Consider the following 11,843-nt stretch of genomic DNA (forward strand, 5'->3'; position numbering starts at 1 on the left):
CTCGCTGTCCGAAGCCATGATGGAACAGCGGCCCTTATCCTCCGCCTCGTCATCCGAGATGGCAGCAGTGCGGCCGCTCGGCGGCAACTGCGGCGTCCGGGGCGGGGAGGGTGAGCGATGCTCGAGGGAGAGGCTCCGGCGAGGCAGTCGCTTCAACCACAGTTTCCAGCAGCCTTTGTGAGCGGCGCTTCTTCCTGCGTGACTGAAGGTAAGGCGGCGGCGGTTTCTGCTTTGAGCGCTTTGAGTCGAGCCCGCAGGGTCGACATCGGTAGCTCCTCGCAGAAATCGCATCCGCCTCAGTGAGGGCGAGCTCTGCGTGCCCCAGTCCCAGGCAGAGAGCGCCAGATGATGTGGCGGTCTCCTGTGCTGAGAAGGAGCGACATGAGGCGCAAGTGGAGCGAGGCATCTTGAAAAAGATGCTCGTACTCTTTTGTGAATAGTTCGTGAGAACTAGCTTGCTGAATAAAAGGATACGTCTTCGGATGGCATAGCTCGCAGGATGGCTGAAGGTGGCTGAGACGGCCGGCTTCTTCTAGCGCTGTCCACGCTTTCTTGATGCCCCTCGAACGGCGACGCGGCTTCCAGGTCAGCGATGCGAAGAGCTTCGCTGAAGAGATGAAAATCAGGGTTCCAGCCTACGAACTACGCTTATATGCACTCTAGTCACACCCATTTTGGCGGGCTTTGATGCAGTGAGCGCGGACGCCTCTCATTGGATCGCGAGTTCAGCCCAAGCTCGTCTATAGGCTGCAGCAGTTGCCACAGAGCAACCTATGAGCTCACTAGCTAGCCCGCTCAAGGTCTGCAGCTGCCGCACTGCGTTGACAATGGATACAAAAATTAAGGATAATTTTTTGGCTTCAATATTTCAGAAAAGATGAATCTTTCCCGTAGCGTAAGCTAGCTTACGCAATACGAGAGAACCTCTCGTAAGAGAACCTGGAATTTTCAGTGCAGGTTTTCAGTCATGGAAAATTTGAAAAATACCTAAATGTCCTGAAAAATGTATTAGTATAATAAAACGGTTTGACTGTGTTGCATGCAAGGTTTTCATTACAAAAACATGGTAACAATCGGGATTTGGAATAGGAGTAAAATACACAAATTCGTATCGTTTTGTCACTGCCGGCAACTGCGCGTTGTGAAAAAAACGTCAACGGTTAAGGGCGCCAAAACACACAGTTTACGCTGCATCAGAGAACACTACAAATGCATCGATTTCAATGAGGATGGTGCGTTGGAAGGACAGAGAGGAAAACGAAATTATGTTTCTGATAGTGAATCTCCATCATGCGACCAAAAGTTGAAAACATTTCTACTTTTATTGGTGTAGGCATCTATTGAGCAGTGGGAATCTCGACAAAGCGGGACAAACACAAATATATGCAGTGTATTCATTTCTTATCCTCTATTATCTTTCTCTGTCAGGCTAAAAAGATAGTAATTTAGGTGAGAGAGCCTGCAGAAGTGTTTCAGTGTTAATTGGTACTTTGTCATTAAGATATTTTTTAATAGCCATCTCTGCCCGTCTCTTCCCTGTGGTACACGCCTTCCAAACGAACCTTTCACAGTTCCATGCTCCAAACGCTCCATCAGAGCTTTCCCTAGTGTGTAAGCACCCTAACCGTCGTGAACGAATCCCTGTCATATACACTCTCTGCTCATCTGCTGTCATCTCTGGTTTGCTTCGATTAAATAGTTTATGTATTAGTCTATAGTAGCATTAAAATGCAGAAAGTCATGGAAGTGTTATATTTGGACAAAAGGAGACATTTTGGAGGTGAGAAACTACCATAAAAAAACACAGAAACATAAAAGCTCGATTTAAATGGATGGATTTTTGCTTAAATATTACACTTGTTGGGCACATAAAATGTCATGGAAAATTGTGCCTTGAAAAGAGTGGGAACCTTGTAGTTCCAAAAAGCAACTATGGACACCGATTTATTGGTAGAACCGATATATCTGTCTACCTATAAATTGTATGTAGGAATGTATCACTTTGGTGACTCATAAATAGTGAATGAAAGCCTTTACCAGTTTTGATGATTAACGCCTTAATTGCATATTGGAGTCTTTAGCTGTGTTCCAAATGATGCACTATACACTCTGCACTTGGCCATTTAGTGATTAGAATTGTAGAATTTTCAGAGTGACGTTATGTTCCAAATGGAGCACAACATTTTTTGACTACACTGAAGCTATTACTGCTTTTCAGCTGACAGAAGTGTTGTTTCAAGCACGAGATGTGTTGCTGCTAGCTTTAGCTCTAGCTCTGTACAACACTTGTATCTCAAATAATGTTCATGTTCACACAGTGTGGGGTGATAGTAAGCATTTTGTTCATTTATAAAATGCCCACTTCACAGATGTTTCACTAGTTGCCACATTCACAATGGTTCTGTTATGCCCCCATCACGACTACATAACCACACCCCTTCCTCTTAAGGCAAGCCACGACCATAGGGTGCATGAAGTCTCCAACATCGTACACAACATTTCATCTGGGACTCTTCTTCTGGTTGCATTTTCCATGTGAACACACCATTTGCACTACTTACACTACAAAGTGCTATAGAATAGTGCAGAAGTGTGCGATTTGGGATTAGGGTTGGCACTTAAAATAAGGGACACTTAAATAACCACATCATTCGGAGGATCCTTTACCCACCATAGGCACATTTTCCACCTTATATCACTGTTAAATTAGCGATATGGAACGATTTCACCATGATGCCATCTGACCAGCTTAAATACGGAAAAATTGCATCTGGTATTGATTAGATATAGGACGCATAATTTTATCTTTAAATACGGTACAATCCCGTATTTTACGGGACGGTTGGCAACCCTATTTGAGATATGATACATAAGTCACATGGACTACTTTATTGACACTTTTAGGATGCTTTATTAAGCATTTAGTCTTTATTTACTGCCTTTGTATTGAATTCAGCCAACAAGACATTCATTAAATTATTTACTTTTTTGTTCCACATAAGAAAGTGAGACATCTTGGAAATAACATGAGGATGAGTAAATTATTACAGAATTTTAATTTTGGGTTGAAATATTCCTTTAATAAAATGTACGCTACTCAGATTTCCAGGATGGTCAACAAATGTTGTGTTTTATAAGCCTGACAAAATGAATTATTACATGAGATCAAACAAAGGTGCCAAGAGATATCAGCATTTTTATGACTAAAACATTCATTCGTTTTCCTACCGAGGGATATTATACTGCTAAGCTGGTATGTTTCCAATCCATTCAATATATTTTGGTATTTAAATGTGATGCACCTTTTTTTTATGAAATATTTTCTCCTGGCTTAATATGCAAAAACAACTACAAATATGTCATTTAATAGTAAGTCATAAATATTACTTTAAGTATCCCAACATAGCAACAGTCTTAACATGCAAACGGAGTACGTGTTTGAAAACCTTTAACAATATGTATAACTTTATTTTTATGATTCTTTTCCTTGTTTTGGACATCGAGATTACTTTTCAGCATCGTTACAAACCTGTATGACTTTCTCTTTTATGCATAATACAACAGAAAATATTTTAAATGAAATATTTAAATATTTAATACAATGGCAGTCAATAGTAACTCACTTTAAAACTTCAAAAAGTACCCAGAAGTATCATAAAAATCATCCATGCGATCCATGCATCATATTTCAAGTCTTCTGAAGCTATATGATTGTTTTTGATGTGAAACAACATTTAAACTAAAAACTGCTTTTGGATGAACATGCATGTTACCTTGCAACGTCAAAAACTTTCATCCAGATTTTCACTGAAAAAAATGACTTTTGTTTTAGTGTTCATTGAAACATCTCATTTTGTGTTCCATAAAGTAAGAAAGTCATCGAGGCTTAAAACAAAATGAGGGTGAGTATGTTATAACAGTATGGGTGGAATATTCCTTGAACACAACCAGATGCGGGACTAAATCTTTCAGAATTTGAAACATTCGTATACGGTGACACTTTATTTTGATACAGTTATGCTGGAAATAACATAACAGTACAATTCAAAGTTGCATCATTTGACTCTTCTTGTACATACCAGCTTCAGGACAAAGAAGAAAATAGTGTTTGTCTGACTGTTAATCATTTAATAATCTCTAAATACAACCTTTTCTGGGGACAGAAAGTTATTCCTCTGATTTTCAGATCTGACTCACAAAACCCTTTTTGACTGAATAAAATGTAAATGAAGTTGCACGAAAGACCTTCTGAAAAGCCTATCTGTTAGTATTGGGTATTGTGTCTGGGGAAGACACATTATCTAAAATAACCTGAGACTATTTGAAATTGCTCACTCGCTATTCCAGACGAATATTAGTATGCAGACAGATGAACACTAGGGATTAATCTTTAAACTTTAGCCATGTCTGAACAACTTCACAAAGCTGTCTGCAAGACAGAAACTTTCAATCTTTCAATTGCTTTTATCCAGTGTCGGTCTGTCTGCCAGCCTTGCGTTAATCTTCTTTAAAACAAAATAAGTCTCGTCTTTTCACACCGTCACACCTTTACACTGGCAGAAGAGTTTCAGAAAGTTTTTTTAAGTGTGGGCATCATTACTTTCTTTTGCAGCTGTTAACTTGCATAAGATGGGGAATTAAACCATTTAGCCCCAACTTTTTTGGGCATGTGCAAATAAACAACGCTATCAGCGGGTGCAATTGATTCCTAGTGAATTCCCCTCTCAGAACTCCCCTGAAGCTGCCCCTAACTAGACTTTGCATTCTTTTGTGCTACATTGCATAAATTCAAGTGAGAAAGTTGTAGTTCACTTTGTCTTTTCAAATATGTAACTATCCGTACAAGATTGTGGATGTGGAATGCAGTCATTGCATAGATACTGTACCTCCACATACATGCTCTCATGAATAATACTAGAGATTCAGAGCAGCAACTTGCATCTCCTCCATTACTGAATGTAGCTGGCATGCCATTTTTTATTGTACTGCAACACAAAGGTCAAATGTAAGGACAAAATGTACATTCTCCCATTTGCATTAGTGGGACATCAAAACCACCCCATCTGGGGTAACGAGGCATGCATGCTCATTTGGGACACTTTTGATGCATGGACATACTCTGTCAACCATCGGCCATTTGAAAGCGACTGAGAAAAACTCTTCTTAGTAATCTTTGGACTAACAATGAAGGCCAGTGATAGACTCTATAGTGAGCGCTCTGTGATCTAATTTTAAAGCCGAGTGCCAGGGTTTTAATTGCTGATTGTTTTTAATGGCAGATTCCTTTCCCTGTTTGATTCTTATACGATTCACTGTCGGCACAGTAAAGTGCAGCTTTGAAGGCGCTTTTGCCCCTTTTGATGGCTCTGTGCATTCTGTCCATTGCATTGTTACAATTCAAAACAAATATGACTGCTAATAGAGAACATATCTGTAAATCGCAGAAACAGTCAACAACACATTAATAGGCATGGACTATCCATACGGACCATCATTGACTTTATATGAACCTCTGGTTTTAATAACTCTACTTATAACAACAGACTTGCTCTGTTCCAAAACCTAGTGAGCTGCCTTTCTGCCTAGAGCATACAGTATTTAAGGCCATGTCCACACTAATACATTTTCAGTTGGAAACTCTGTTTTCCAAAATATGCGTTACTAGAGAGCTTTTTTGAAAATCTCCTTGTCGGTGGAGGAAAATCCTGCTTCATTGTTGTTGAGAGGCGTAAATGTAACAAAATCAATGCATTTTCAACCAAAAACGTATCACTGCTTCTCCAGATTTTGAATACTTTTCATCCAAAAAGTATAGTTAATCAATTCGAGGACCAGGCCATTTTGGGAATGCTCCCTGGCAGCTATTTTATATGGATACAAGCTGCATGCAAGTATAGCTTCTATCTACTGTATCTGTAAAATCTGAAATCTCCAAAAAGGTTGGTCAAGATTACAATCAAAGAAAATATTTCAAATCAGGAGTAAAATTGGACAGCAATGTAACATAAATTGTGCTGCTTTACCTCAGATATGAAAAAAAGGCTATTTTTCTTTACCTGTAAGGAAGGACTTCCTTTTCTACATCCGCCATATTGGCCGTTCCCATTCCTCCCATTAATTTAACACAAGTGCTCCATTGTGGGCAAATTAGTCTGTGGTTCTACTCATTCTTTGCCTATTGTGCGTTTGTTTATGAAGTATTTATGTAACTTAAAAGGGTCTTGAGCAACAGATTTGAGTTTTGAACAGATTTTACTCTTTAAGATATTTTACCATGTTTAAATAAAAAAACTGAAAAATGTTTACCTTTTATTTTGGCATTAAATATATTTCCCCCATAAAATCAGTGCAGAAAAAGGTAAACATTTCTGCAGATTGCGCCTGGGTTTGCTCATTGCAGCAACTCCAAACACCGCACAATAAGCCCTTTGTGTGGGAGATTTGACTCACCATTTATTTCAATAGAGATTGACGCTAAATGTTGCTAAGCTAATGGTTTGAGACTCTCTTAATCATAGAAATACATAGCACACTCAAATATTGGGTAAAATTATATTTGACATTTTTATTGTGCTTTTCAATAATGAATTAAGTATTTTTTTCTTAAAATCAACATTCCCCTGAATGCATTCACAATCTTTTCTGCAATATGCGTCTTTACTACTTAAATTATTGGTTTATATACAATACATAATAACATTTCACATATCCAAGACACAAAAATATTGAACAGGTTACTTGTACAAAATAAATGTATATACAATTTTTAGAAGTAGAACAATATGTTTTGTCACATATCACATATCACAATTAGCCAATATGCAATCCGGGTCCGGTTCATACCATTAGATCTTGTCTTGTTCAAATAAGATCATCGTTAGATCATATTTGGCTTCATTTCTGACACAGCGGTTGTGCTTTAGAAAAAAAAACATCCACTGGCGATCAGCGTTTGTGATGCCCTGGTGAACAGTTCAAATCTACCAACAGCAACTGTGGAGCCATTGGGTCTTAATAGATCACAGATGCATGATCTGTGAAATATCCCGATTAATGTCAAATCTTGAGTTTGTCCTGATTCACTGATACTGATGAAAATATAAAAAGGCACAAACCTTCAATAATCTTTTGGAAACAGCACGTTTTGGCCATTTTCACCTCAACTGGAGCAAAGTGCTCATTGAAACCAGTGCTTTTTTGGGTACTGCTGCTGAGCATCTGTAAATAATAACTTGATCTATTAAAGGTGCAATCAATAAAATGTGTGTTTATGTTGCTTTGACAACTAGTGGTCATAGATGTAGCATCCCGCAAAAACAAAGAGTCTCATTACCTATTACTGTTGCTGTACTGTTACTGTTATTGTACCTATTTCATCATAAAAAATGTGCAATTCGCAGTCAGCCATAATTCATTTATACTGCAAGAAATTATTAAGGTAAAGCGAGTAATATTTGGCTGGTCATGTGATCTCAACATGGCAGCAGTCATGAATGTGCACCCAGTGTTAATGTATATGTGGGAAAAAATCTTCTTTTTAACCTTATTTTTTAAAAACACTATTCTGCTGTTTTCTAAAACTACTATTTTCTGTTAAAAATTTTAGCAATTAGCAAAAACTACTGAGTGCATCTTTAAGTTGATAACCTTTTAGAAGACCTTTGATGCCTTAAAATGCTGCCTCCATAGGGAGCTCACTTTGTTTTAGAACAGACAGTAGAAACCTACAACAGATAAAGCTATACAATAATGATACATGAACTCCAACGGAAGCACTCCAGTTTGCCTTGATCAAATGTGGCCAGAGACAGACATAAGAGACTGTTTTGACTGCTGTCCAGAGCAGCAGAAATTTTCAATACACCCCCAAGTACATTTCTCATCCTATTTCCAGGCATCAGACATACACTGGGTGCACTAAACCTCAGCTGACCGGTGGCTGTCTCACAGACATCGATTGACTCACACGTTTGTATCGAACTTCTATAAGAGACCCAGCGGGGATCTAGTTGAATCAGGTTGCTAGGGAGACTCCAACAGAAATGACCCACAATGCTGAAAACTCTCTAGACTGGTTTGGTCCAAAACATTTTGTTTGTGTATACAGAGAATGTTATGCTTTACTACTGGCCCCTTTTTTTTTGGACAAACTCTTTACCCAGTTGTTTTATACTGTACCTATAGAGATAATAGGACATTCATGAAATTGGTATCCTTGCATTAAGTTGTATTTTGCCTTTTTATAATGAACTGCAAAAACTCATTTTCTCAATCTGTATAATCTGTTTCTTCAACTTTGGGCACTTTTAGGACTATGGAGTTCTAGAAATAAAATCAGATTAAACATGTATCGCACACACTATTTTAGTTAGGTCTACTAACAATGTCCAAACGTTTATGTACAAGGAGATTTATGTCATTTTTGTCATTTATTTCTGAAAGTCATGACATTTTCGACCACAGTGTCATTTCCAGCTCATCTCAAATTCTTTATATTGTTTAAAGGAATATTCCGGGTTCAGTACAAGTTAAGCTCAATCAACAGCATTTGTGGCATAATATTGATTACCACAAAGGTTTACTTTGACTCGTCCCTTCTTTCTTAAAAATAAAAGCTAAAATCTTGGTTCCAGTGAGGCAATTACAATGGAAATGTTGGAGGGGATTTTTGAAGGTTAACATACTCACTTTTTCAAAATGATTGCCACAATACATAAACAATATTTGTGTAAACATGATTTTAGTGTGATAAAATCACTTACTAGCCTTCCCTTTTCTTTTCTCTCTCCCCTCCCCTGCCTCCTGTCCAGTTCCCAGAAGCGGGGAGTTCTCCCCCCAAACCATTTCCCTGCTTTCAGGGTTTGCCCATTCCTCCCCCTTTCTCCCCACCCAATTTCACATGCCCAATTCCCAATGCGGGCTAAGTTCTTGTGGTGGTGTAGTGACTCACCTAAATCCGGATGGCAGAGGACAAATCTCAGTTCGATTATGTGGTTAAACGAATGGATAGTGCGGAGCATGGCAAATTTACCAGAAAGAGAGGAAAGGGAAGGAATTCCGGGCCGGAGTTGAATGTAAAAGCCAATCGAGGCACCCCAGTCATTAGCGGAGACCACCTCTCACCGTCGCAAGTCACGGACATGGCCCGGTTGCAAACAGAATTCTCTGACGTGTTCCCGCCCCTTCCCGGTCATACGAACCTCATAGAACACCATATCGAAACAACCCCAGGGGTAGTGGTATGCAGTTGCCCCTAAGGAAGAAGTAAAGGCTATGCTCGATATGAGGGTAATAGAAGAATCCCACAGTGAATGGGCCAGTGCTTGGTTACAAAGAACGACATCTTGGTCCGGTTCCGTGTGGATTATAGAAAGGTCAACACGGTGTCTAAATTGTATGCGTATCCAGTGCCTCGTATTGACTAACTGCTCCATCTCTTGGCCGCAGCTCATTTTTATTCGACACTGGATTTGAAAAAGGGTTATTGGTGGATCCCCTTAACAGACCGCATATATAGCATAATGATTGGCAGCAGCACATGCAGCATCTGAGGGCAGTTCTGAGGTCGCTGCGGCAGACGGGACTCATGGCAAACCCCAAGAAGTGCGCAATTGGATGGGTGGAAGTATGGTATCTGGGCTTCCACTTGGGTCAAGGGCAGTTGCATCCCCAAATTGATAAGACAGCAGCGATTGCGGCCTGACCGAGACCCAAGACCAAAAGTAGTTGAGACATTTTATGGGGCTGGCTGACTACTATAGAAGGTTTGTGCCTAAATATTCAGACGTTACCAGCCCACTGACTCATCTCACTAGAAAGAGAGCCCCAGACCTGATCCAGTGGACGGAACCATGCCAACAGGCTTTGTGGTGGCCGTTGTTACATGCTCCTGATTTCTGTCTCCCTTTTGTTTTATAGACCGATATGTCGGACATGGGGTTGGGAGCCTGTTGTCCCAGCAGGTCGAGGGGGAGGAACAACCAGTGCTGTTCATCAGTCGGAAGCTCTCGGTGAGAGAGACGAGGTACAACACCATTGTGAAGGAATGTCTGGCCATCAAGTGGGCGGTTCGCCCTTCGGTATTACCTCCTATGTTTGGACCACGCCCCGCTCCAGTGGCTCCATCGCATGAAGGATACCGATCTGCAGATCGCCCGTTGGTATCTAGCTCTTCAGCCATTTAAGTTCGAGGTGATCCACAGGCTGGAGTTGCAGATCAACTTTATGTTACAAATGCTGAGCTTGTATTGTACCCGGAATATTCCTTTAATAGAATTCTGTGGTGGAAATGATGGTGATGGAAATTACATTTTAAAAATAAAATGGCCAACTTCTTTGTCTTGCTAAGACTAATTTCATAGCTAATATTTTGTGTAGCAAAAATAAACTAAATAAACACAATTAAAAATATTGTCACAGTTTTTGCTCAATTTAGCTAAATTAAAGCTTGATTAGAAATGACACCCAATAAAAATATTCTGCTCACAAGTGATTTTTACCTTGATTTTTCTTTGTTTTCTTAAAACATCACTTGACTCAAGCATGCTCTTTACTGACACTTTTGTGGACTTGGTAAACAAGTACGTTATTGAAAAAAAAAAAAAATTTAAAATGACAATAAATATCAAAATGATTTATGTTCATTTTAATCTTTGTTTAGATGATTAACGATTTTGAAGTTTGCAATAATTAGTATTTTTTTATAATGGATTTACATAGTTTAATATTAAAATACTTTTAATATTAAACTATGAACATCCATTATAAAAAAATACTAATAATCAAATAAAAAAATACTCTTTAATCATCTAAACAAAGATAAAAATTGTGGAACAAGGCTAAAACAGTAAAGTCTAATATATGTATGTATGTATGGCATCTGAAAAGTACCAAAAAAGTGAAGAAACAAAAAGTGTCCAGGTCAGTTTTAATGTGACTTCATAGAGCAAAAATTACATGGAAGAAATACATTTTTTTACATTAAGACTTCTTGTTTTTGTAACTGTTTTGTACTTTTTTGTTGTTTTAAGCATAAACCTAACAACATTTGTGTGGTTAATCCTTAAAACAAGACAAAAACTACATTGAATGGCTTGTCCCTTTTTAAAAAAATGGCCAATAGCCTTGAACAGCCATGAACTGAGATTTGATACTCTCTATTGTTAGTGTGTGGCAGGTGTTATTAGGTCGGGAGGGACATTCTCATACAAGAGAGCGTGTAGTGGGACAAAAATATGGACATGCATTTAAGATGTGTCGTCAATATTTTAGTCCATTTTAAAACACTATACATTTTAAATGTGTATATCTGTTAAATGTTAATTTTGTGAACTTTTAGGTGTAAACTAGCATATATTGTAGATAGTCTTAAAGCTAAAAGGCATGGACTAAAAGCCACTAAACTCCAATTTTGATCTCATGAGGTCTTCAATTGAAAAAATATATTCTCTGAAAACAACAAGTGTCATTATCATTACAGTTATTCTCAAATAAATGTCTCTTGTTTTGAGGATTTTAATTTTTTTCTAGAAAACAACATAAACATACTATTGGAAAGTCAAGAGGATTTAACACTATCAAGCATGAGCATGGAGGGAAAAAGAAACGAGTTTCTCCCTTCTAGTGTAACGTAAGCTTTTCCCTAACATTGTTATAGTGGCTGTCTGCTATTTTTTCCAAAACAAGTCTGATACAGTGACTCAGTGTTCACTCTGATTACCATCTCGCCACTGCAATTATTTCAAATATAATTACTCTTTCTGTCTCTGAGCTATCACAGATGCTACCCAGCAGGTAGCAGCAGGGCCCGGGTGCCCATATTCCCTTATGATAAAACAGCCTGG

This window comes from Xyrauchen texanus, chromosome 43, assembly GCF_025860055.1.
Source record: "Xyrauchen texanus isolate HMW12.3.18 chromosome 43, RBS_HiC_50CHRs, whole genome shotgun sequence".
Taxonomy (NCBI): Eukaryota; Metazoa; Chordata; class Actinopteri; order Cypriniformes; family Catostomidae; genus Xyrauchen; species Xyrauchen texanus.